The following is a 23,996-nucleotide window of genomic DNA, read 5'->3' on the forward strand; positions in this document are numbered from 1 at the left end:
TGTCTTCAGTTAAACCAAGTTTCATTTCAGGTATTTTCCCCAATTAATTTATTTGAAGTTTTTGGCGAATTGATGCGCAGTATTTATTCAAAGTACTGTTAATCTCACAGTGAGGTTAGAAACAAGAATATACCCTTCAAAGTAATATATTATGAGGAGCCAGAAATCTTTAGCTGTGTTTACTACATACGAGGCAGGAAGTCCTGAAGATCTATTGATTTTAGTTATAGCATTAGCTTCCTTAATGTTCACTGCTATTTCAGCATGATCTTATAAGACATAACATTTTCAGTTCCAGCCATCAAAATCGATCTTCCTTCCTGTAGTCGAGACAGGAGTCTCTGCTGTGATAGATTTTAAGATTGGTAAAGAGAGTTGTATCATTTAAAGAGAAAGCAAGGCTGATGAGTGATTTAAAAAAAAATGAGTTCCACAACATCCATACATGATTAATAATTAGAATCATGCGTAGAAGTTTGATTGTACTAATTCAGAGCACTAATGTTAACTAATGACCAATGTTAACTCCTAATCTGATACGACACAATGATGGAAGATCCCAGACCCTGAGAAGTCACCTCATTTTTACCATATTCAAACCATTTGCAATGATTTCCTCATAAACACAGAACTTGGATGGCCACAAAATGAGAAATAATGAAAAAAAGATTCTGCTGAAATGTACTCCCTTAAGGATATTCTGGAAGGAAGGCCCATGTGGATCAGCACAATTTATTTATCCCAGCCATTGTGTCTGATTGTTATTTCTCCACCCATTGACTGTTTGGGTCCGTGCTGGAATTTAGGACAGTCCTTGAAGCCTACATCAAGGTTCTGGAAACCAGAACTAATACCCCACAGTATATATGCAGCTCTTTGGGACATTTCTACACAAAGTTGGTGTTCCCTTGTTATGCTTCTGGGTATTAACAATGGAATAATGTGGTTAAATTGGCCGAGCCTTAAGAGATTTGGCTACCTCTATACACTTCGGGAGGCCTGAACAAGTGTTTTCATTTAGCTGGCTGTACTGATCACTTCATGGTATGTTAGATCTGACTCCTTATTAACATTGGGCCAGGGTAACGTGTTAATTTGCTTCTGGATGCATTTCACCGGCAAGTGACCAGATTTATTATTTGTTTCTTCCAACAGCAAGAAACTGTGCAAATGTTCTGGATTACAGTGGCTAATTGTAAATGACATAAATTTTCATTCACAGACATCCAACTTAACTGGATAGTGACGTGGGAGCTGAGAAGGAGAAAACCAGGGTAAGACTTTACAATAGTCTAAACTAGACATCTTTTCTTTACAGAATGTTTATCTTCAACATATAAATACTCCTTGTTTTTCATAAACACAAGATGATGTAAATCCAAAGCAACATACGCAAAATACTGGATGACCTCAGCAGGGCAGGCAGCATCTATGGAAATGAGTAGTGCTGTCGACGTTTCATGCCGAGACCCTTTGTCAGGACCTTCGTCCTGACCGAAACGTCAACAGTGCTTCTCCCTGTAGATGCTGCCTGGCCTGCTGTGTTCCACCAGCATTTTGTGTGTGGGGTTCATATTGAGCAGTGGTCACCTACAATGGAGAGCAGGCATTTCAGAAGGATGAATTTACAAAGGCTGAATGTCCTTGAACATTTGCCATTCCTAAGATATACATTAGAGTCAAAGTTCAAAGTAAAATTTATTATCAGCGTACATACATGTCACCACATACAACCTGAGACTCTTTCCTATAGGCATATTTAGCAAATCTATCGAATAGTAAATGTACACAGGATCAATGAACAACAAACTATGCAGATGTAATAAATAGCAATAAAAAACACAAACATGAAATAACAAGATAAAGAGTCCTTAAAGTGAAACCATCGGTTGTGGGAACACCAGAAATAGAATGGTCAAGAGCTTGATGGTTGAGAGGCAGTAACTGTTCTTGAACCTTTTGGTGTGAGTCCTGAGACTCTTGTGCCTCTGAAACCTTTGAAACCTTCTACCTGATGAGATAAGAGAGTGTGGCCTGGGTTGTGAGGATCTTTGATGATGGATGCCGCTTTTTTATGGTAACATTTCATGTAGATGTGCTCAACGTTTGGGAGGAATGTACCCATGATGCACTGGGCCAGATCCACTACCTTTTGTAGGATTTCCTGATCAAAGGCATTGGTGTTCCCATACCAGGCTGTAACACAGCCAGCTAACACACGTTTCATCACACAACTATATAGGTTTGTCACATGCTGAATCTCTGCAGACTCCTGAGGAAGCAGAGGTGGTGTTGTGCTTTCTTTGCAATCAAAGACATATCATATTTGATATGTCCAGGACAGCTCCTCTGAAATAGTGCCACCCAGGAATTTAAAGTTACTGATCCTCTCCACCTCTGATTCTCTGATTAGTACTGGTTCTGGTTTCCCTCTCTTGAAGTCTACAATCAGCTCTGTAGCCTTGTTGACATGGAGTGAGAGGTTATTGTTAATACACCACTCAGCCAAATTTTCAGTCTCCCTCCTGCATGCTTATTCTTCACCACCCCTGATACAGCCCACAACAGTGGTGTCAACAGCAAACTTGTATATGGTGTTTGAGCTGTACTCAGCCACCCAGTCATAATTATAAAGCAACACATGATGAAGGGTCTTGGCCCAAAACACCGACTGTACTTCCTATAGATGCTGCCTGGCCTGCTGTGTTCCACCATAATTTTGTGTATGTTGCTTGAATTTCCAGCATCTGCATATTTTCTCGTGTTTGCATAGGTATAAAGCAAGTAGAGGACTACACACACATACCGCTGGTGCACTTGTGCTGACAGAGATTTTGGAGGAGATGCTTTTGCCAATTCGAACTGACTAGGGTCTACAAGTGAGGAAATCCAGGATCCAATTGCACGAGGGGGTATTGAGACCAGGGTCTTGGAGTTTACTGATTAGTTTTGAGGGGATGATAGTATTAAATGCTGAGCTGTAATTGATAAAGCTGATGTATGCACCTTTGCTGTCCAGATGTTCCAGGGTTGTATGAAGAGATAATGAGATGACATCTGCTGTGGACCTGTTGCTTTGGTAGGCAAGTTGGAGCAGATCCAAGTTGTCGTTCAGACAACTGATATGCTTCAAGACTAGCCTTTCAAAACACCTCACCCCTGTGGATGTAAATGCCACTCGGTGATAGTCATTGATGCAGGTTACCATGCTCTTCTTAGGCATTGATATGATCGAAGCCTACTTGAAGCAGGTATGAACCACACACTGCCAGAAGAAGAACTTGAAGATGTCCATGAACACACCAGTCAGTTGGTCAGCACAGACCTTCAGTACTTGGTCAGGTGCTCTGTCTGGACCGGATGCTTTCCTTGGGTTTACTCTCTTGAAGGCAGCCTGCAGATCATCTTCAGATACTGAGACCAAAGGATCATCGGGAGACATGAGGGGGGGTCGAAGGATCCTCCCTGTTCGGGTGGTCAAAGCAAGCATAGAAGGCATTGAGCTCATCTGGAGCAAAGCTCTGCTGTCCCCTATATCACAAGATTTAACCTTGTAAGAAGTTATCGCATTCCTGGCAGGGCTGTGGAGCATCCCTCGTTGATTCCAGTCTAGTCTGGAATCTCCACTTGGCTCATGAGATGACTTTTCAGATATCTCACCTCCACTTTTTGTCGCGTTCTTGATCTCCAGACTTGAATGCCCTTGATTTGGCTCTCTGCAGGTTCTGGATTTCATGGTTTATCCAGGGCTTCTGACTGGGGTAAAACCTGAACAATTTCATGAGGACGACACTCATCTACAGCTGTGTTAATAAAGTCTGTTATGACCCTGGTATAGTCATTTAGGTCCCCAGATGAGTTCTTGAACACGGCCCAGTCCACTAACTCAAGGCAATCCTGTAGCTGTTCCTCTGCCTCCTGCGACCACCTCTTAGTTGTCTTGATCTATGGAGCCTCGTCTTTAGGCTCTGTCTTTATGCAGGAAGTATGAGTACAGCCAAATGATCCTACATGCCAAAATGCAGTCTCGGGAAGGAACAAAAAGCAATCCGTATCGTAGTGTAGCAGTGGTGTAGTGTGTTGGAACCTCTGTTGCAACAAGTTACATGCTGGTGATAATTGGGCAAGGTTTTCTTCAAAGAAGCCTAGGGCTTGTCCTTTGGACAGAAGGGATTATATCTCTTGGAGGTGTCTAATTTGGAACAGATTTGAAAGCAGGGCATCTTTGCACGTGTCAGGAAAAGTCATGCTATTGGAGTGTTGCTGTTTGTCTACAAATAGCACAGAGCATGCTTGGATGTTTTAAAAGGTTGATGCACAGCAAACTATCAAACTAATGTTTAAGGAAAATCTGTTTTCCTTTTCCATTTCCAACAGATGAGTGATAAACTTGGGTTCAGTCAAGTCTTGAAAAGCATCAGCAACAGTTGGATAAAGGTTCAAGAGGATGGAAACTTTGCTGGCTTTAACCAATGAATGCTACTTGTAGGTCAAGTTATAGTGGATAAGATAAGATGGTAATATCCTTCCAGCATGGGGTTTACACACCAAAGGATTGCTCATTTGTAGGGGGAAAATCTGTTAACAATAAACCAACAAGTTCAAACTGATAAGTTAAAAATAGTGAACAATGGCAAGTCTGCAAATATCAGATATAATGTAGGTCAGGGGCAGAAGCCCAAAATGAATCTGAACAAATTGACTGTCCATTTTTGCACCTAGTCAAATTTATTTCCTGTTTTCTTTCAAGGAAAGAATGAAATTGGGTAGTGTGTGTTAGGGTGCATTCTGGAGTTATGGAATGCAGCAAATATTAATTTCAAAAGTAACCAGTCTTCAGGTCTGAATGTGGGTTGTAGATTGATTTAAAATGCAGCTCAGAAAAATGGTCTTCCTGGAGCTGAGATTGAGGGTGATTGCAAACCAAGAAACACCCATTGACCTGAAATATCTGCATATGAATGAATGCAATAAACAGCCAGTTCACCGGAGATGTCTGCACGTATGTGAGTGTAGTTCAGAGTCATCAGTGACTAGCACTCATTTTTGGTGTGTTGGTGTGAAGACCTAGGTATTTAAAAAATATAAGCACAGTAACTAAAAAGAAGCACTATGAATGTATTATAAATATAGAAATTGTCCTGTTGTTACCTTTGTTCTGTAGTATATAAAATATGCCGTAATGTTGGGTCAGGGAGCCTCTCTCTGTCTCGGTTGTCAGATTACGTGTGCTGAATAAAGACTTTTTCATCTACCAGCTGCGTCTCTCATGTGGCTCGGTTCACAGTCACGTCAGGGTGTAAAATGAGCTATAGATTTTCTGTCACCTATTTTGCACTTCTGTTCATCTGAGAACCAATTGGAATTGGTTTATTATTGTTACATGTTTAAGGTACAGTGAAAAGCTTGTCTTGCATACTATTATATGTGTCAATACATTGTACGGTGCATTGAGATAGTACAAGAAAATATAATTTAGAATGTGGAATAGAGTATATTAGCCACAAACAGAGCACAATATAGGTAGTATCAAGGTGCAAGATCATCATGAAGTAGATTGTGAAGTTAAGAGTCTATCTTATATTTGCAAACCATTCAAAAGTCTATTAACAGTGGGGTAGAAGTTGGCTTTGAGTCTGGCGGTACAGACTTTCAGGCTTTTGTATCTTCTGCCTGATGGCAGAGAGAATAGTGAATGTGCAGGGTGGGTGTAGTTTTTGACCATGCTGGCTGCTTTAAGAGATGGTTGTTCTGGATTGAATAGTTGGAAGATTTTCCGACACTACCCTTGGCCTGTTCTCAACCAATCAGTCTTCAGAAGACCTCAGATCAATTGCCAGGGAAATAAGCTGTTTTAATTTGAATAACTTTCTTGCACATAGAAAAAACAGGCCAGATATTCAGCTTGATATTAAAAGGAAATCCCTCCTTTCAAAATAATCTTTGAATTTACTGTAATTATAAACAACTACATTGTACTTCAACCCATGATATTTCCTTAAAAAGATTATCAGATGAAATTAAGGTGGTTTGGCCCCATTAACCTGGTCTATTTATGGAGGAATGAAAAAGCCGATATCCTGCAGAGCCAGGGTGAACCACCAGAGTGTCACACCCTTCCTGATGTGCCTTTACAAGCTTTAGCAAAAGGCAAGCCTTAATATGTAACCGAGCCTGCAAAGAAGTACTCTTAAAGATGTTTTAAACATTTCACATTCCAAGATATATTACAACTATTAAAATGATTCTAATTAGTTTGAAACAATTAAAACAAAAAATATTTAACAGCACAAGGAAATAATTATAACATTAAAATAATTACTTAAAATATAGAACTTGCCTTACTTACCTTATTTAACCTTGAGATACTCTGAAGATCAGGAACCATCTGAAGAAAGGGAAAAATAGTTAATGTTTCAGGACAATGATCTTTCAACAGAACAACTGGATTCATTAATACACTTCTGAAGCAAGGTCACTGACTTGAAATGTTAATTTTGTTTCATCCTCCTGCCTGAGCTATTGTGTGTTCCTGGCATTTTCTGGTTTTATTTCAGATTTCTAGCATCTGCTGGGTTTTTTTTTGAGTGTTTCAATCCAATTACAGACCTCAACCTTATTACATAATGCCAATAGTTCCCTTTAGAAATATGGCCATAGCCACTTTGATTCATCTCACCATACTTCCTTTCACCTTGAATATTGCTTTATGTATTTGTATATAGAAACTTTAACAAGGAATAGAGAACTTGTGTGTTTGGAAGATCTACATTTCAGTAAGGCAGAAGACAACAACGGGTAATGGAGTGCTTTTGTTAACGTCTAGGGATTTAGGGATCTTGCTCATCAAGCTGCTTGCAAGACACCGTCAGTTCACCACTCAGCTGAGAATCCCCACGTCACCAGAATGATACTCACTTTCCTTTTACTTTCCTAGTCTTGTAGGATCCAATTAACAAACAATTGCCGATCAGAGAGAAATATGAGAGCATGCCACCTGATGTAACCTTACAAAAGACATGACCTTATTGCACACTGGTCAATAAACAGCATCATTCTGATTTTCCCTTTCTCCCTCAAACTAACTTCCTTTTTGGGACAGTCTTCAGCCTGGTTTTTCAAATATACAATGGCCTGTACTTCCGATTGTAATTGGTTCTTTGCGTCCAATGATCTTCAATAATTGTACCTACTTTATTCCTCACTGGCATCCTACCACCACCCAACCAGCTCAATGTTTGGCAACAGCATCATAGTTTCTGGGGAAACAAAGGTCCCTGGCAATGCCACAGTCTGTAATAATAAAGACATTCTCCTTGGTTTAGGCTTTTCTTTCCTCCACACTGGGGACTCAGCTGTGACTTGACAAAGATTTTGCTGTAATCTCAATCTCCAGCACTCTGTGGAACTTCATCTTGCTTTGCAGCAAGTTCTATCAAGTTGTTTGGCATATGAATCGTAATTTTGCATCAGGTCTGTCCAATGCAGGGCAATATTTGTCTAATTTAAAATTCAAAGAACTGCAGATTCTGGAAATCTGAAAATAAAGGCAGAAAATATGGAAAACCTTCAGCAGTTCAGATATCATCCATGCTATATCGATCATAGGCTAAATATCCCCTTTACTTGTTATATTTCCTGGTCAATTCTGACATGCAGATTAGATTAAATTTGTTTATTGCTATATACCTCCAGTCTGCAAAGAAATTCCTTGCTTGCATGAAGCTGACAAAATAAATAGCTACATTGTATGAAGATGTATGAAGATAGTGCTAGCGACCAAAGGCAGTTTATGAAACTACTTTTACTTTTCCTCCTTTCAAATATGATTCTGCTACTTTTGGAACCTGTGATTTACATTTTGATGGGGTGTTTTGAACGATTTGGCATTTTGCTGTCACTGAGGGAGTTTGGGGAAGTTTCGAGCAGAGTGTGCCAGGAATCCTGCAGACAGGGTGCAAGCCCATGAATGACTTAATTTCTCACCGACTGAAGTGTTGAACAAGATTAAAATCAATGGGGATGAGAGCGAATGGTGATCGAGAGTTCAGTGCCGTCTGTCCGTACTTGTCTGGTCTCTCTCTCACTTTTGCTTACTGCTGCCGGAGAATATTACCGGAGTCTTGGGTCTTGGGCAAGGTTTAATCGATGCAGTTTGTGGATTGGACTCTGTACTTCATGTTATGACAGGTTTCTGATGTCTGCTTACTTCCTTTTTTTAAATTGCTATTGTGGGCGATTTTGATTGGGGCAGACTGGCTCTGCGACCTGTAGTCAACTAACGAAACAGCGCTAAATTGAACTGACCTGAACTAAACTAGACAACTTCATTGACTTTGTGGTTTGATGTTTTATATTCTGTGTCTTTTGCTTGTCCTTTGCCGTTCACGCGGTTTGTTCTTTGTTTTTTGCATATTGGGTGTTTGATGTTTTATTTGAACAGATTCCATGATGTTCCTTTGTTTTGTGGCTGTCTGTGGAAATACAAATCTCAGGGTTGGATTCTGCATACATACTTTGATTAAAAAATGTACTTTGAACTTTGAATAATACAACAATAAATACAAAGGCAAATGCTAAACAGCAGGATGGTGCTAAGACTGAAGTGCCAGCTAATATAGTGCAAGAAATATAAAGTAACGACAGTGGAATAACTGAAGCAGGTAGAGTTAGAGTCCCAGAATGTGGTCGGATCACTTTGAAGGTTATGTGAAAGAGATTATTGATTCAGAGCTCTGAATGCAGTGGAGATGAAGCTGTTCTTATGTCTGGGTATCTGGACATTCAAATCCTTTATCTTTTCCCAGAAGATAGAAGAAAGATAAGGGAACAACCAGGGTGGTAGGCATCTTTGATAACAATCTTCTCTTTCCTGAAGCACTCTGTGAAGATGAACTAGATGTAAAGAAGTGAAGAGCCTGTAAAAGACTGAGCAGTGTTTACTAATCTCTGCAGATTCCATTGCTTCAGACCAAAGTGGTTGCCAAAACAAGCTGAGATGCAACACGTCAGGATCTTTTCCAGAGTGAATCTGTAAAGCTTCGTAAGAATGTTCGAGGATGTGCCAAATTTTCTCAGATGACTAAGAAGATGAATATGCTGCTGTGCTGCCTTGATCATTGCATCATTGTGGAGGACGCTGCATGATCTGGTTGCCAAAGACCAGTGGTGAGGACAGAGTTGTGTTCATCCCTTTCCCCCGCTTCTTTAGGTTGACAATTAACTCTTTCGTCCTGCTGACATTAGGGCCAAATTTTGACACCACGATACTGTGATTTCTTTCCTATGTTCTGTCTCAATGTTGTTGTTGATCCGGCTGATAACACAGACAAATATAAAGATCCAGTTGATGCTGCACTTGGCCATATAGTCATAGGTATACAGTAATAGAGGAGGGTCTGAGGACACATCCCTGAGGACCACCATTGTTGAGGGTCATGGTAGGTAAAATGCTATGACCAATTCTAACTAACTGAAGTCTGTTGGTCATTAAGTCTACAGTCACTTGGCCAATGATGGCCCCAAGCACAAGGTCCAGTTTCAAGATTAGCTGATTTGGTTTCCTTGTTTTGAAGGTTGATCTGTAGTAAATGAATTGCATCCTGACATAGGTACTTGTATTGTCAAGACAATCCAGAGTTAAAGGTAGTGCAAGGAAGATGGTGTTTCCTTTAGACCATTTTGGCCTGCTTGGAGAAAGCAAGGGGACGAAATTGTCCAGGAGACTGACACTGTTGTGGGCCATTACCAGTCTTTCAAAGCACTTTGTAACGATTGGCATGAAAACTACAGATCAGTGCTCATTGAGACACTTCTCTTTCTTTGGGGATTGGACTGCTGGAGGTTTCCTAGAAGCACATGGAAAATTAGACTGTTGAAGTGAGATGCTGAAGATGTCAGTGAGGACAATGGCCAGTTGATAGGAGAAAAATTTCAGAACCCTATCAGTGACTACCATTTGGGCAGCAGCTTTCCCAGAGTTGACCCCCATGAAAGCAGATCTGACTTCAGCCACTGAAATAGAGGAGCAGGGGCAGCAGTAAATGGCAAACATGCTTTGGTGGAACTTTGCTGGTAAAAGCCCTCGAGCTCATCCTAGCAGAGGTATGTCATTGCCAGAGACTACTCCTGATGTCTGCTTGCAGCCTATAATGGTTTTCATGCTTTGCCACAGTGGCCCAGCATTCACTCGAGACTCAAGCTTGTTCTGGAATTCTGATAGTTTTACGGAGATTCATTTACAGTATAGGTTCATCCATTCTGAAAGACTTGGATCTGGACTTTCGCGGAGAGCAGATCTACCTGTTCATCTGAGGTTCCTGGTTAGGATAGACCCAAATGATCTTTGCAGGAATGAAATTGTCAATGTATTTCTTGATGAAACTACTGATGGTTGAGCTATACTCTTCTGGGATGGATAAAGTGGTCTTGACAATGCAGTCCAGTGGTCCTCATCATACCTCTGCATTTCTATCTCCAATGGCGCTCTGTGCTTCAATCTCTGTCTGCAGACTAGCAGACACATCACCAACAAACAGTCTGACAGAGGCCAGAATGAGAGTGAGAAGTATAGCAATGGGTATATTATGATGAATACTATTCAATTCCAAAGGACTATAATGTAAAAGCAAAGATGGCATGCTGTGGCCTTGTAAAGCATTGGTGAAAACATATTTGGAGTACAAAGAACACAAGAAATTCTGCAGGTGCTGGAAGTCCAAAGCAATACACATAAAATGCTGGAGGAACTCAGCAGGTCAGGCAGCATCTATGGAAATTAATAAGCAGTTGATGGTTCAGGCCAAATCCTTCTTCAGAACTGGAAAGGAAGAGGGATACAAGGTGCCAGAATAAAAAGGTAAGGAGAGGGGAGGGGGATAGCTAGAAGATGATAGGTGAAGCCAAGTGGATAGAAAAGGTAATGGGCTGGTAAGGAAAGAAGCTGAAAGGAGAGGAGAGTGGACCTTGGGAGAAAGGAAAGAAAGAGGGGCACCAGGGGGAGGTGATAAACAGGTGAAAGAAATTAAGAGGCCAGAGTGAGGAATAGCAGAAGAGGGATTTTTTTTAACTGGAAGGAGAAATCAATCTTTGTGCTATCAGGTTAGAGGCTGCCCAGGTGGTTGGTCACTGGGAAATTCCGGTTGTAGATTTAGGCTCCCCATCAAGAAAAGATGTGTTGGCATTGGAGAAGGTCCCGAGATGTACAAGAGCGATCCCAGAAATGAAAGGGTTAATGTATGAGAAGTGTATGATGGCTCTGTGTTTGTACTTGGTGTTTGGAAGAATGAGATGATCTCATTGAAGCCTACTGAATATTGAAAGGCCTAATTAGAGTGGATATGCCGAGGATGTTTTCTGTATTGGGAGAGTTTAGGACAGGCATGGGCAAACTACGGCCCACGGGCCATATGCGGCCCGTTAAGCTTTTTAATCCGGTCCGCAGAACTTGATGAAATTATATTAATAAATCTTGTTAACGTTTTTTCCCTGCAATTCTGGCGTTTTCCCAATAGATGATGCACTCTATATACATTTGTGGTGACCCATTTCCTGGCACATCCGAACCGGCTCACAATTAGCCAGCGTTCCGGCTAAGGGAGATAGTCTGCGGGGATTTGCGAGCACAGAGCTTTGGAGCCTCTGCGCAGGGGGGCAGGTTGAGGGAGGCTTAAAAGTGAGGCTGGGGATTTCGAATAAAGTTTTTTTCTTCAACTGCAGTTACCGACTCCGTGTCGTAATTTTAGCGCTGCATGTAGCACACCGCTACACATTGACCTTTGTTGAGGTGTAGTGTATTACTCCACATTTGCGCTTTACTCTTTGTTCGGCTCGACCTATTTGTGTGAACAGGCGTTCAGCGTCATGAACATCAACAAAGCCAGCCACAGATCCAAGTTAACCGACCAACACCTCAGATCCATCCTGAGAATCGCCACAACAAAACTAAATCCAGACTTTGATGCGCTGGCTAAAAAGGGAGACCAACAACACTGTTCCCACTGAAATTAAAAATAGTTTCTTCATTGTGTTATGTAAAAAATGCATTTGAAAATATTTTTTTCAATAAGCGTTACATGTTACATGTCATTTCTGTTAAGTGATGGACATGAGTAGTGCGCAGGTGCACGTACGTTCTCAAAATAAAAAATGCACTCCAGATCAAATAACGCGCTCCGCATACTGGCGCACTGTCACTGTTCTGTCTTTGTGCTGGTTGTTGTGGAGTTTTGGCACAGGGGACAATTGAATAAGAAGGAGCAGGACAAGTAGACCTGCATCTCCTACCGTTTTTGAAATAAAGACAGTCAGGAGGAGAGTGATGATGATAATATCTTGAAGGATAACAGAATTTTCAGTGCTTTAAAATAATAACTGTTACTATTAAAAAAAGCTGTATTTTATTCATTTACTTTTCAGTGTTTTAAAAGTCATTTCAATAAATAGCTAAATACCATGGGACTTCAAAGACAGATATTTTGTTGTAATGCATTTGTTCATTTTCAATTGAAATTAAAGCACATGTTTTCTACATATCCCATGATATTTTATTTTCTCTTATGAGGTGTATTACCAAAACACTCCATCCATCTGCTCCTGGTCTGGCCCCCCTGTCAAATTTTAGAACCCTTTGTGGCCCACAAGTCAAAAAGTTTGCCCACCCCTGGTTTAGGACCATAGGCACAGCTCAGCACAGCAGGACATCCCTTTAGAACAGAGGTGAGGAGGAATTCTTTAGCCAGAGGGTGGTAAATCTGTGGTATTGCCACAGCCGACTGAGGGGGGTAATTCATTGGGTATATTTGATTGGTTCTTGATTAGTAAAGGTGTCACAGGTTATGTGGAGAAGGCAGGAAAATGGGGTTGAGGGGAAAATAAATCAGACATAATGGAATGGCAGAGTAGAATGGGAACAAGTAGCCTAATTCTGCTGCTATGTCTTATATTCTTATGGTCTTTTGATGTAGCAGTGATCTGTAGTGTTAAAACCCCCAAGTGGAACAGAGGCATGCTGATGGTTATTTGGTGAGTATGTTCCTGAAGATGGAATATGATGGCTCATGTAGGTATGAGCCAGTGATGCCTTCCTGCAGCACAACCACATGGCTATGTACTCTCTTTCAATCACAATTAATATATTTTCTGGAGTAGCACACAAAATGCTGGAGGAATGCAATGGATCAGACAGCATTTGTGGAGGGAAATGGACAGTTGATGTTTCGAGTTGAGCCTGTTCATCATTATGTGTTTTCTGAATGTCAAGTTCTCTTTTAAAGGTATCAACAAATATGACGCATTAAACAAAAAATATTGCATATTTAACATGAACTAGCGTAGTTACATTTTGACTATTGGTTTCATCATTCACCAAGTAGCTATAGAAACTCAGTGGAAGTAAGTTGCCCTCAGTCCCAAGCTACTGCTTATGCAAGAAAGAACAAAGTACAGTATATTTGTGAATAATGTTGCCTTTTGCATCTTTGAATGACAATGGAAGTATATAATTAAAAGCATCAACCTTCTTTTAAGGCCAAGGAGTGAACATGATGAACATTTGAAATAGTGGCAACATAGGTTATCTTCTTTCAAAGTTCCATGATTCCAGATTTGAGAGTAATAATTCAGTCCCAATATTTAGAAAAGGAGTGAGAGAGACCAAAGGTGAATCAGATCACTTGGCCTGAGGTTGGTATGGAAATTGCTAGAATTTTATTGTTAAAGAAATGACAGTAGGGAATTTTGAAAGGAAAATATATAGTTAATGGCAGGAACGTTAACAACATCTTAGAGCCCGATATATAGCTCTCTGAAAGTGGACACACAAATAGATAAGATGGGTAACGGCATATGAATTGCTTGCTTTCTCTGGTTGAGGCACTGAGTAACCACCAGAAACTCATTCTGCATCTATATAAAACTTAGGTTAGGCTGTATTTTGAGTATTTTGTGCAATTCCAGTTGCTTCATTACAAAAAGAGGTTTACAAGGATACCTCCTGATTTAGAGAGTATGAGAGGTTGGATAAACTTGGTCTGTTTTCTTGAGAGCAGTGAAGACCGGGGAGCAATCAGATAGTAACCACTTTACACCACACACTGTCGGAGCAGAGCTGCCAGGATAATCAAGGACAAGACCCACCCAGCCAACACACTTTTTGTCCCTCTTCCCTCTGGGAGAAGCTACAGGAGCATGAAGATTCGTACGGTCAGATTTGGGAACAGCTTCTTTCCAAACTGTGATAAGACTGCTGAACAGATCCTGACCCGCATCTGGGCCATAGCTTCCAAATATCTGGACCTAACTTGCACTACCTTACTTTCCCTTTTTCTATTTTCTAATTATGATTTATAATTTAAATTTTTATTGTATTTACTTTGCGTTGTACTTTAGGGAGCGCGAAGTGCAGAAACAAATATCACTGTGATGATTGTACGCTCTAGTATCGATTGTTTGGTGACAATAAAGTAAAGTAGTTTATAAGATTATGAGAGTACAGTACAGATAGGGTAGACAGAATCTTTTTCCCAGAGTAGAACAGTCAAATGATAGAGGACATAGCTTTAGGGTGAGATGGGGGATCTTTATAGGAGGTATATGTGGCAAGTTTTTTGCATAGTGAATTCTAGGTGCCTGGAATGGGCTACCAGGTGTCATCACCATCATGTGCCACACTCTGCCAGAGCCTCGGCAACCACTTTCTTCCACTGCGATCTGTCGGCGGTCAAACCTCTTGCATCTCTGGCGGGGAGGCTGGTCCACTTCTTGATGTTGTCGATCCAGCTTGTCCTCTGTCTGCCTCGGGAGTGGCTTCCTTCTACTCTGCCTTCAAGCACAGTGTGTTCCAGTGTGTCATCAGTTCTTGAGATGTGTCCAAAATAGCGAAGTTTCCTTTGGATAATGGTTTCCAGAAGTATTGGTTTCATGCCAGTCTTTTCTAGGATGAAATTGTTGGATCTCCTTTCAATGTATGATACCCAGAGGATCTGTCTGAGGAACCAGGTGTAGTTTTGGAAATAGATATGATGGTGGTGTTTAAGAAGCTGTTGGACACATCAATATGTAGGGAATGGAGGGATATGGATCATGTACCAGCAGAAGAGATTGAGTTTGAATTGATACTGTCATCAGTACATATGTTATGGGCCAAATTTAACTGCTCCTGTGCTGCCCTGTTCTATGTTCACTGTGGAAATTATAAAATGTTTCACTGGGCAAAGCCAACGTAGATTGATGAAAGGGAAATAATGTTGGAGAAATCTGTTAGATTTCTTGAGGTTAAAACCAGCCTAATAGAAAAGGAGCAATCAAGTGGATGTGGATATATTTTGATTTTCAGAAGGCTTTAATAAAATGCCCCTCAGGAGACTTTTAAGCAAAATTAGAGCAGATGGGATCATGGTCAAAGGATACAAACTAGAGTAATAATGACAAACAAGAGACTACCCCACCAGGCTCTGCATCTAGCACATGACTCCCCATAACTACTGTCATCTTAAATGGGAAACTTCCACCAAGCGCATCTTTCCCTCCCCCCTACCCCACCAAGTTTCCATTTTCCGTAGTGATCACTCCGTACTCTACTCCCTTGTCAACTTGTCCCTCACTGCTGATCTCCCTCCTGGTACTTATCCTTGCAGGTGAAACAAATTCCACACCCGCCCATACACCTCCTCCCTCACTACCATTCAGGGCCCCAAACAGTCCTTCTAGGTGAGGTGACACTCCACCTGTGAGTCTGTTTGGGTCATATACTATAGCCGGTGCTCCCAGTGTGGCTTCCTGTATATCAGAGAGACCTTTCGTAGATTGGGAGACCGCTTTGCTGTGCTCCTATGTTTCGTCAACCAGAAAAAGTGGGAATTCCCAATGGCCACCCATTTCAATTCTATCTCCCATTCCCATTCCAACATGTCAGTCCATGGCCTCCTCTACTGTCGTAATGAGGCCACACTCAGGTTGGAGGAGCAACACCTTATATTCTGTCTGGGTAGCTTCCAACCTGATGGCATGAACATCGATTTCTCAAACTTCTAATAATGACCCCCCACCATTCCCCCCCACTCACCTTATCTCCTTATCTACTCATGACTTCACCCAGGTGTACCTCCCCCTTCCCTTTCTTCAATGGCCTTCTGTCCTCTCCTATCAGATTCCCCATTCTCCAGCCCTGTATCTCTTTCACCAATCAACTTCCCAGCTCTTTACTTCACCCCTTCCCCTCTTCCAGTTTCATCTATCCCCTCCCACCTTGTACTTCTTCCTCCCTTCTTCCCACCTTCTTTCTGTCTTCTCATTTCTGTTTTCCAGTCCTGAGTTAGGGTTTTGGCTCAAAATGTTGACCTTTTACTCTTTTCCATAGATGCTGCCTGGACTGCTGAGTTCCTCCAGCAGTTTGCATGTATTATGTAAGTAATAATGATGTCACTTTTGGGTTGGATGGCTGTGACTAGTGTAGTACTGCAGATGTTGTTGCTTGGGATCCTATATTAATGATTTGGATGAGGAGATCCAGCGTACTGTGTCCAGTGATGACACAAAGCTGGGTGGGTTGTGAGAAGGATTCAGACAGGCTTGAGAGGGGATATAGACAGGCTGTTGGAGAGGACATGGCAGATGAAAGATAATGCGAAGTAATAAGAGCATGGACCATTTTTAAAAGGCAAGAGGTCAAAAGTGTTAAGTTTCAGATAGACCAAGTATCGATGTGAATCATTGAAAGTTAACACACAGATGCAGCAAGGAATTAGGAACACAGCCAGTTGCGATGGCTTGTATTGCAAGGGCTCTCGAGTTGTTTTTCTCAGCGTTGAGACTTTGCATTGAATATTGTCTCCTTATCCATATAGGGTAACCTTGCGAAGGGTAGAAGACAGTGAAGATCAATTCTAGGGCTCGGGGTCATCGTCTGGTCAGGACAAATTATCTGAGAGGGATCTGACTTTCTTGAGCTTGGGATGCAAGGTGTTCGAATTGCAAAGTACAAAACTCTCACATAGCTGGGCAGAAATATGTAGTGATAATGTTTCCTCTGGCTGGGGTACAAGAACCAATTCTCAAAGTGAAGTGTTGGCAATTCAGAACAGAGATGAGAAGAAACCTTCTTCACTCAGAATGTAGGGAATCTCATGAATTCGCTACCCAAGGCTCGTTCACTGAGTACGTTCAAGGCAGGAATTGGTCAGTCTTTGAATGAGGGAGAGAGAGAGAGATAAAGAGGGAGTTTAGTTTTATTTATTACATGTACATCAAAACATATAGTGAAATATGTCATTTACGACATTGTTTTATTTTTCTGATGTGCTGCGGTTAGCCCACAATTGTTGCCTCACTTCCTGTGCCAATGTAACATGCCCACTACTCACTAACCCTAACCATATGTCTTTTGGAGGAAACCAGAGCACCTGGAGGAAACCCACACAGACATGGGGGAGAACACAAAACTCGGAATGAATGGGTTAGAAATAGGAAAGTGATGTTGAGGCAAAGGATATGTTGTGATCTTATTGAATAGCCATAGATGTAAGAGGGACCAACTGGCTTACTCCTCCTTCCAAAGTTTGGTTTCATGGTCTCGCATTTGATGTGGGAGATGTTGGGCTGAATGCAGACTGGAGTTTGCATAATAGTGGTTGCTCGGATTTTGTGGGGAAATAGCAACAGTTCCATGTAAATGTTGTCATTTTCCTGCTCAAATGCCAGAAGGTTGTGAATTTCCAAATGAGTCAGTGCAAGGGCGCAAGTTTTGAACTTGTCAGCTGTTTGCTGGGAATCTGCTCGAACAGCTTGGCGTAGTGAGTCCTACATTCATTTCCATGGCTGTGAGGGACTGCAGAATGTTCTCAGCTTTAGATACTTTGATGATTATTTAAATATTTTCATTGTATTTGTGAGGTACTTATAAGCTTATGACTAAAATAGTTTTTTTAATAACTTGCTGATTTATTAATTGTTTTTTAAAAATCATTTCTGGCATTCTGAAACATTCATAACAGAAGTCAGTGTGGATTTGTTAATGAGAGGTCACATTTGATTGACTTATTTGAGGTGATAAGGGAAGTCAATGGTGCCCACAGCTGAGTCCATGGCCAGCACTATTGAAGGTAACAGAGTCTCACTATCCAATCTTCTTTCTCACATCAGACCTTCCTCCTTGTTACAGTCTCTCTGATTCAGACAACGTAAAGCCATCCTGCACTCCATGACATCACCTTTGCTTCTTTATTACGCTGTAAACACAAGAACTGCATGCTGAACCCGACTGCACAGGAAGAGGAAGACAGTGAAGATGAAAACACTTTGTCACTGATATTGCTTTTGAACATTACCGGCTCAGATGTGCCATTCAAAGTATGGAGACAGATCTGTAAATGCTGTGACATGAGCTGCAAATGAGGGGGAGAAGAGCGAAGGACAAAGAGCTCATGACACCTTGCCTTCTTGAGACGTCAGATCAATTCCTTGGATGTTACATGCACCCAAAATCTTGACTGGACTCAGTATGTGCAACAATGCTTCCAGTGCTGATACTGAAGGAACCGACAGTACCTGATGGAGCATGTGTCAGGATTTAGAGTGGGCTGTTGTTTCTTCCTGCACAGATTCAATGGGTTGCATTTCTAAATAGCCCAAGGATGGTGTTTTCATGGAGAGAGGGGATGAGTAGAAATTGCAGGCTTATACCATACTAGCTTCACCATATCCAATTCGGCTTCCAGAGAATGTAAGCTAAGTTGATTGTTAACACCTTGAAGGTACAAGGTTATAATAGTTATGAGAATGGATGGGAATGAAAGCATGAGACCCAAGGTAAAAAGAAACCTCTACTCTGAGTGGCGAGGTCTTAAATTAAAACTGCAGTGCGTGACAGTGGGGTGAGAGGGAGGGAAGTTATTTGATTTGAGGAGATAACTCAAGGTGACAAGACAATGATTGTTACTGGAGTGAAGCAAAGCAACCATGGACTTAAGAGAGGTAGGAAGCAAAAGAGCATTGAGAAGATACAGGATTCAAAAGGAACCATGACCATTGCAGAGAATGGATAGGAAGAGAGGAAGTCTGTTTCAATTTTTAGCAGTAGGTCCTCTGTTCATCACCCAATCTTTAATATAGATAACAATGTTGCTAATATGCCTACTAAACTTTTGGATGACACCACAATTGGTTGTGCAAAGGACAGTAAAGAGGAGTATCTAACATCACAACATGAACTAGAAAAATGGGAAAGTATGCCAAGGATAGGCAGATGGAATTTAATTTGGATAAGTGTGAGGTATTAGTAAGTTATCACAGGGTGACTTGGACAGTATATGGTTGTGCCCTGGATAATGTTGTGGAACAGACTGACCTAGAGTTATAGGTACATAGTTCCCTAAAAGTGGTGACACAGATAGACAGGGCAGTGAAGAAGACATTTGGTATGCGTGCCTTCATCAGTTAGTGCACTGAGTACAGGAATTGGTATGTTATGTTGCAGTTGTATAAAACCTTGGTAAAACTACATTTGGAGTTCTGTGTATAGTTCTGGTTGCCCAACTATAAGGAAGATGTCATTAAGATGGAAAAGGTTCAGAAAAGATTCATGGAGATATTACCTGGATTGGAGGACTTGAGTTATAAGGAGAGGATGGATAGGCTGGGACTTTTTTCATTGGACTGAAGTGCTAAGTAGTGATCAAATAGGGATATATAAACTCATGAGGGATGGATGGTCATAATCTTCTTCCAGGTGGAGAGGAATCTAAAACTAGAGGGCATAGATTTAAAAGGAAGCTGAGAGGCAACTTCCTCACATACAGTGTAGTAGGTACATTGAATAAGCTGCCAGAAAAAAAGGTAGAGGAAAATTACAGTGTTTAAATTTGAAGAGGTACATGAATTAAAAAGATTTTGAGGGATAAGTCAATCACAGGCAGTTGGGACTAGCTCATTTAGGTAACTTGATTGAGCTGGGCCAAAGCCATAAGGTATAATAATGTATGACTCAGCTTGTGTATTAAAATCCTTGGGTTTATCACCACCAAGAAATTTAGATGCTAAAGTTGATGGGTAATGCTGAACACATGCTGAAATCTGTGGGTCACACTGTAATAACAATCTCAGTACCTGCTGTTTTGTGTCTGAAGGCAGTGCTGCAGCTTCTGTTTGGTGAGAACCCCTAAGAGTGAGACTCTGTCATTGTGCCAATCTGCAAAAAAAAAAATAAAAACAGCAACAGACAGTGTTAGGACTTCACAAACACACTTCATTTGTAGGTCTACAACAGAAGCGATCTCACTGGCTCTTCATGCAGTCTTGGATCACCTGGGCAATGCTGATACCTATGTCAGGCTGTTGTTTATTGACTCCAGCTCAGTGTTCATCACTATCATTCCTACAGTTCTGATTGAAAAGCTCCAAAACCCGGGCCTCTGTTCCTCCCTCTGCAACTGGATCCTCAACTTCCTGACTGGAAGACTGCAATCTGAGTGGATCTGAAGTAACATCGTCAGCTCGCTGACAATCAACACTGGCACACTTCGAGCCCACTACTCTCTCTACACCAATGACTGTGTGGCTAGGCACAGCTCAAACACCAACTGTAAATTTGCTGACGATACAACTATTGTTGTCAGATGGTGATGAGAGGGTGTACGGGACCGAGATATAGCCAGAGATATCAGCTAGTCAAAAGGTGTTGCAGTAAACGACCTTGAACTTAATGTCAGTAATACCAAAGAAATGATTGTGGACTTCAGAAAGGGTAAGATGAGGCAACACACACCAGTCTTCATAGAAGTATCAGAAGTGGAAAGAGTGAGCAATTTCAAGTTCCTGGGTGTCAATATCTCTGAGGATCTATCCTGGGCCCAGCATATTGATGCAGCTATAACGAACGCAAGAAGGTGGCTAGATTTCATTCAGAGTTTGAGAAGTTTTGATAAGTCATCAAAGACACTCATAAATTTTTACAGATGCACTTCAGAACTGGATGCATCACTGCCTGGTATGGGGGGCTACTGCAGATGATTGAAAGAAGCTGCAGAGAGTTGTAAACTTAGTCAGCTCCTTCATGGGCACTGGCCTCCATGTTATCCAGGACACTTTCAGGGAGCAATGCCTCAAAAAAGCAGCATCCATCATTAAGGACCCCCATCACCCAGACCATGCCTTGTCCTCATTGCTCCCATCAGGAAGGAGGTACAGAAGCCCGAAGGCACACACACAATGATTCAGGCACTGCTTCTTCCCCTCTGCCATTCAAATTCTGATTGGACATTAAACCCATGAACACAACGTCACTACTTTTTGTTTTATTTTTATTTTTTGCAATACTTATCCAACTATTACACTGTATATATTTTCCTTCAAAGATCACTGTGTGTTCTAGCACCACAAAGGTTAAGGAGATATGGTCTATAAATTGCACTATAGATGGCAGTTTAGCCAGTGACTGTCCCAGTGGCCTGCCAGCTGGAGAAGAATAAACTCACTCAGGATTTACGTTGGCTGGCACTGAACCAACCTTCTAATGCGGCTCTTCCAGGACCGGGAAGGATGCCGATCACCGTTGAATACAATTAGGCATGCCTGCTGTTTAACCCGCTCCTTTAATCAGTAGGATAGCCCTTTTCTCTCTGGGAGACCTCTTAGCTTCCTTTTCAAATTAAAATACTGTATCGTAGACTCACATGTAATGCGGTTTTGCACAGTGCATAATAGTGTCTCTCCTTGTCAAGTTAAAGGGTTAATAGGGTTTATATCAAGTCCTCATTGGATCAAGAATGTGCTGTCACTTCAACATAAAATAGAACGTGAAGTGTCCACCAATTATAAAATTCTTATTAAGGACAGAACAGGCAAGAATGGCAGTGTGCTGAGATAAGCTGAACTGGGGCAAAGTGATGGGAGGCAGGCTATGTGAACAGGAAGTCATTTAGATTGTGGAGTCAGATGAATGGCTACCTGTAGAACTTAGTGCCGGGTTAAGTATTACTTTTATAGTGGTTTTATAATCAGCCAAAAAAACAGCAGATCTATGGAAATATATCTGCAGTGGTTACTGTTGGAGATCTGCTACTAAAGGACTTGGAATGAATATAAGTAAAAACTCACGCACATTAGGGATGTTGAGAGGCCGATGGATTACAAAATAAATGGGCAGGAATACTAACTAAGTCAGAGAGTGTAAGGGGTCTGGGGAGTCAGAAAAACCAGCTTCATTGAGGTAAGAAGCTGGTGACCTGGTGACTGCCAAATAATAAATATGACACCAAGCTGCAGCAAAGAAGAATGTAATATGGATCACAGAAATCAATTCCTTTGCTGTATAGAGTAGATTTTAGTTGCATCTGGAGTACTGCATGCATTTTTGAAATGCATACCATGAAAAGAATTTTACTAAGCTTGAAAAAAAGGTTAAGAGAAGAATAAATATAATAAGGAAATAAAGAACAGAACATATGGGGAGAAGCTCAAGGATTTGGGTCTGATCCTATTGGAGAGGAAAAGAATGAAAGTGGATATAGCTGAGATTTTTAAATGAATAGCACTCAGGAATGTTGAGGGCCAGTTAGGGCTATTTGACTTGGCACAAGACAACAGAATGAAAGGACATAAATACTGACAGAGAAGAGAATGATTCAGGCAGGATACTGAGAGGGTGGTCAGGTTTTGGAATGGCTTTCTGAGAGAGATTGTTACAGCAAGCAGCTTAGATCTTTTAGTCAAAATCAGACAGATACTTAAAGAGGAACAGATTTTGGATGCTGTGCATTTGATTAAGAAAGTTTAAGTTTGGGAACCATAGACCAGTGAGCTAAATATCAGCGGTGAGTAAGTTGTTGGAGGGGATTCTGAATGACAGATCTGTGTGTATCTGGAAAGACTAGGATTGATTGAGGATAGTCAGCATAGTTTTTGGAATAGATGACCAAGAGCATGAATGAAGGAAGTGTAGTAGATGACCACATGGACCTTAGCAAGGCCTTTGACAAGATATCTTGTGGTAGGCTAGTCTAGAAATTAGATGACATGGGATCCAGGGGGAGCTAGCTGATTGGATACAGAAGTGTCCTGATGGTAGGAATCAGAATGTTGTGGTGGAGGGTTGTTTTTCAGAATGGAGGCCTGTGACCAGCAGTGTAATGCAGAGATTGATGCTGAGTCCATTATTGTTTGTCATTTATACTAATGATCTGGATGAGAACATAAGTGGCATTGCTAGTAAGTTTGCGGATGACTCTATAATTGATGGTGTAATGAACAGTAAAGAAGATAATCTAAGATTACAGCAGGATCTTAGATCAACTGAACCACTGAGCTGGAGAATAGAAGATAGAGCTTAGTTTAGTTAAATGAAAGGCATGGCATTTGAGAAAGTTAACTCTGGGGTGAAACTGGAACAGTGATTGGTTGGGCCCTGGAAAGTGCTCAGGACCATTGAGACTCGGAGGTGCAGGTATATAGTTCCTGGAAAGAGCCGACACAGGTGGACAGGGCGGTGAAGAAGGTGTTTGGTACTCAAGCCTTCATCGGAATATTGAGTAGATGAGCTGGTACATTGTAGTATGGCTGCATGAGACATAGGTAAGGCCACGTCTGGAGAATTATGCGCTGCTGTGGCTGACCTAATATAATGGGATGTCTCTAATCAGAGGTAGTGCATAACAGAAGGATGTGCCCAGAACTGGATGGCTCGGATTATAAGGTTAGGCTGGGATTTTTTTTTCCCTGAAGTTTTGGTGGCTGAGGGGTGGCCTTATGGAAGTTTACAATATCACAAAGGGGGTAGATAATTTGAATAGAAACATAGAAAACCTACAGCACAATATAGGCACTTCGGCTCACAAAGTTGCGCCGAACACGTCCCTATATAGATTACTAGGCCCTCTATTTTACTAGGCTCCATGCACCTATCTAAAAGCCTCTTAAATGACCCTACCGTATCCGTCTCCACCACCATTGCCGGCAGCCCATTCCACACACTCACTAAACTTACCCCTGACATCTCCTCTGCACCT

At 41.4% G+C, this 23,996-nt stretch overlaps 1 long non-coding RNA gene across 1 annotated transcript in view; it reads right to left on the reverse strand.

Annotated features, from left to right (window-relative positions):
• Positions 1 to 1,685: 1,685 nt before the first annotated feature.
• The window catches only part of LOC132396391 (uncharacterized), a 38,512-nt gene continuing 16,201 nt past the window's right edge, over positions 1,686 to 23,996 (reverse strand). The window contains exons 3-6 of the long non-coding RNA XR_009512968.1: positions 20,101 to 20,182; positions 8,308 to 8,474; positions 6,350 to 6,388; positions 1,686 to 4,578 (exon numbers count right to left, since the gene is read on the reverse strand). This is a non-coding gene — a long non-coding RNA (uncharacterized LOC132396391). The remainder of the gene's footprint in view (positions 4,579 to 6,349; positions 6,389 to 8,307; positions 8,475 to 20,100; positions 20,183 to 23,996) is intronic.

This window comes from Hypanus sabinus, chromosome 7 (assembly GCF_030144855.1).
Source record: "Hypanus sabinus isolate sHypSab1 chromosome 7, sHypSab1.hap1, whole genome shotgun sequence".
Lineage (NCBI taxonomy): Eukaryota > Metazoa > Chordata > Chondrichthyes > Myliobatiformes > Dasyatidae > Hypanus > Hypanus sabinus.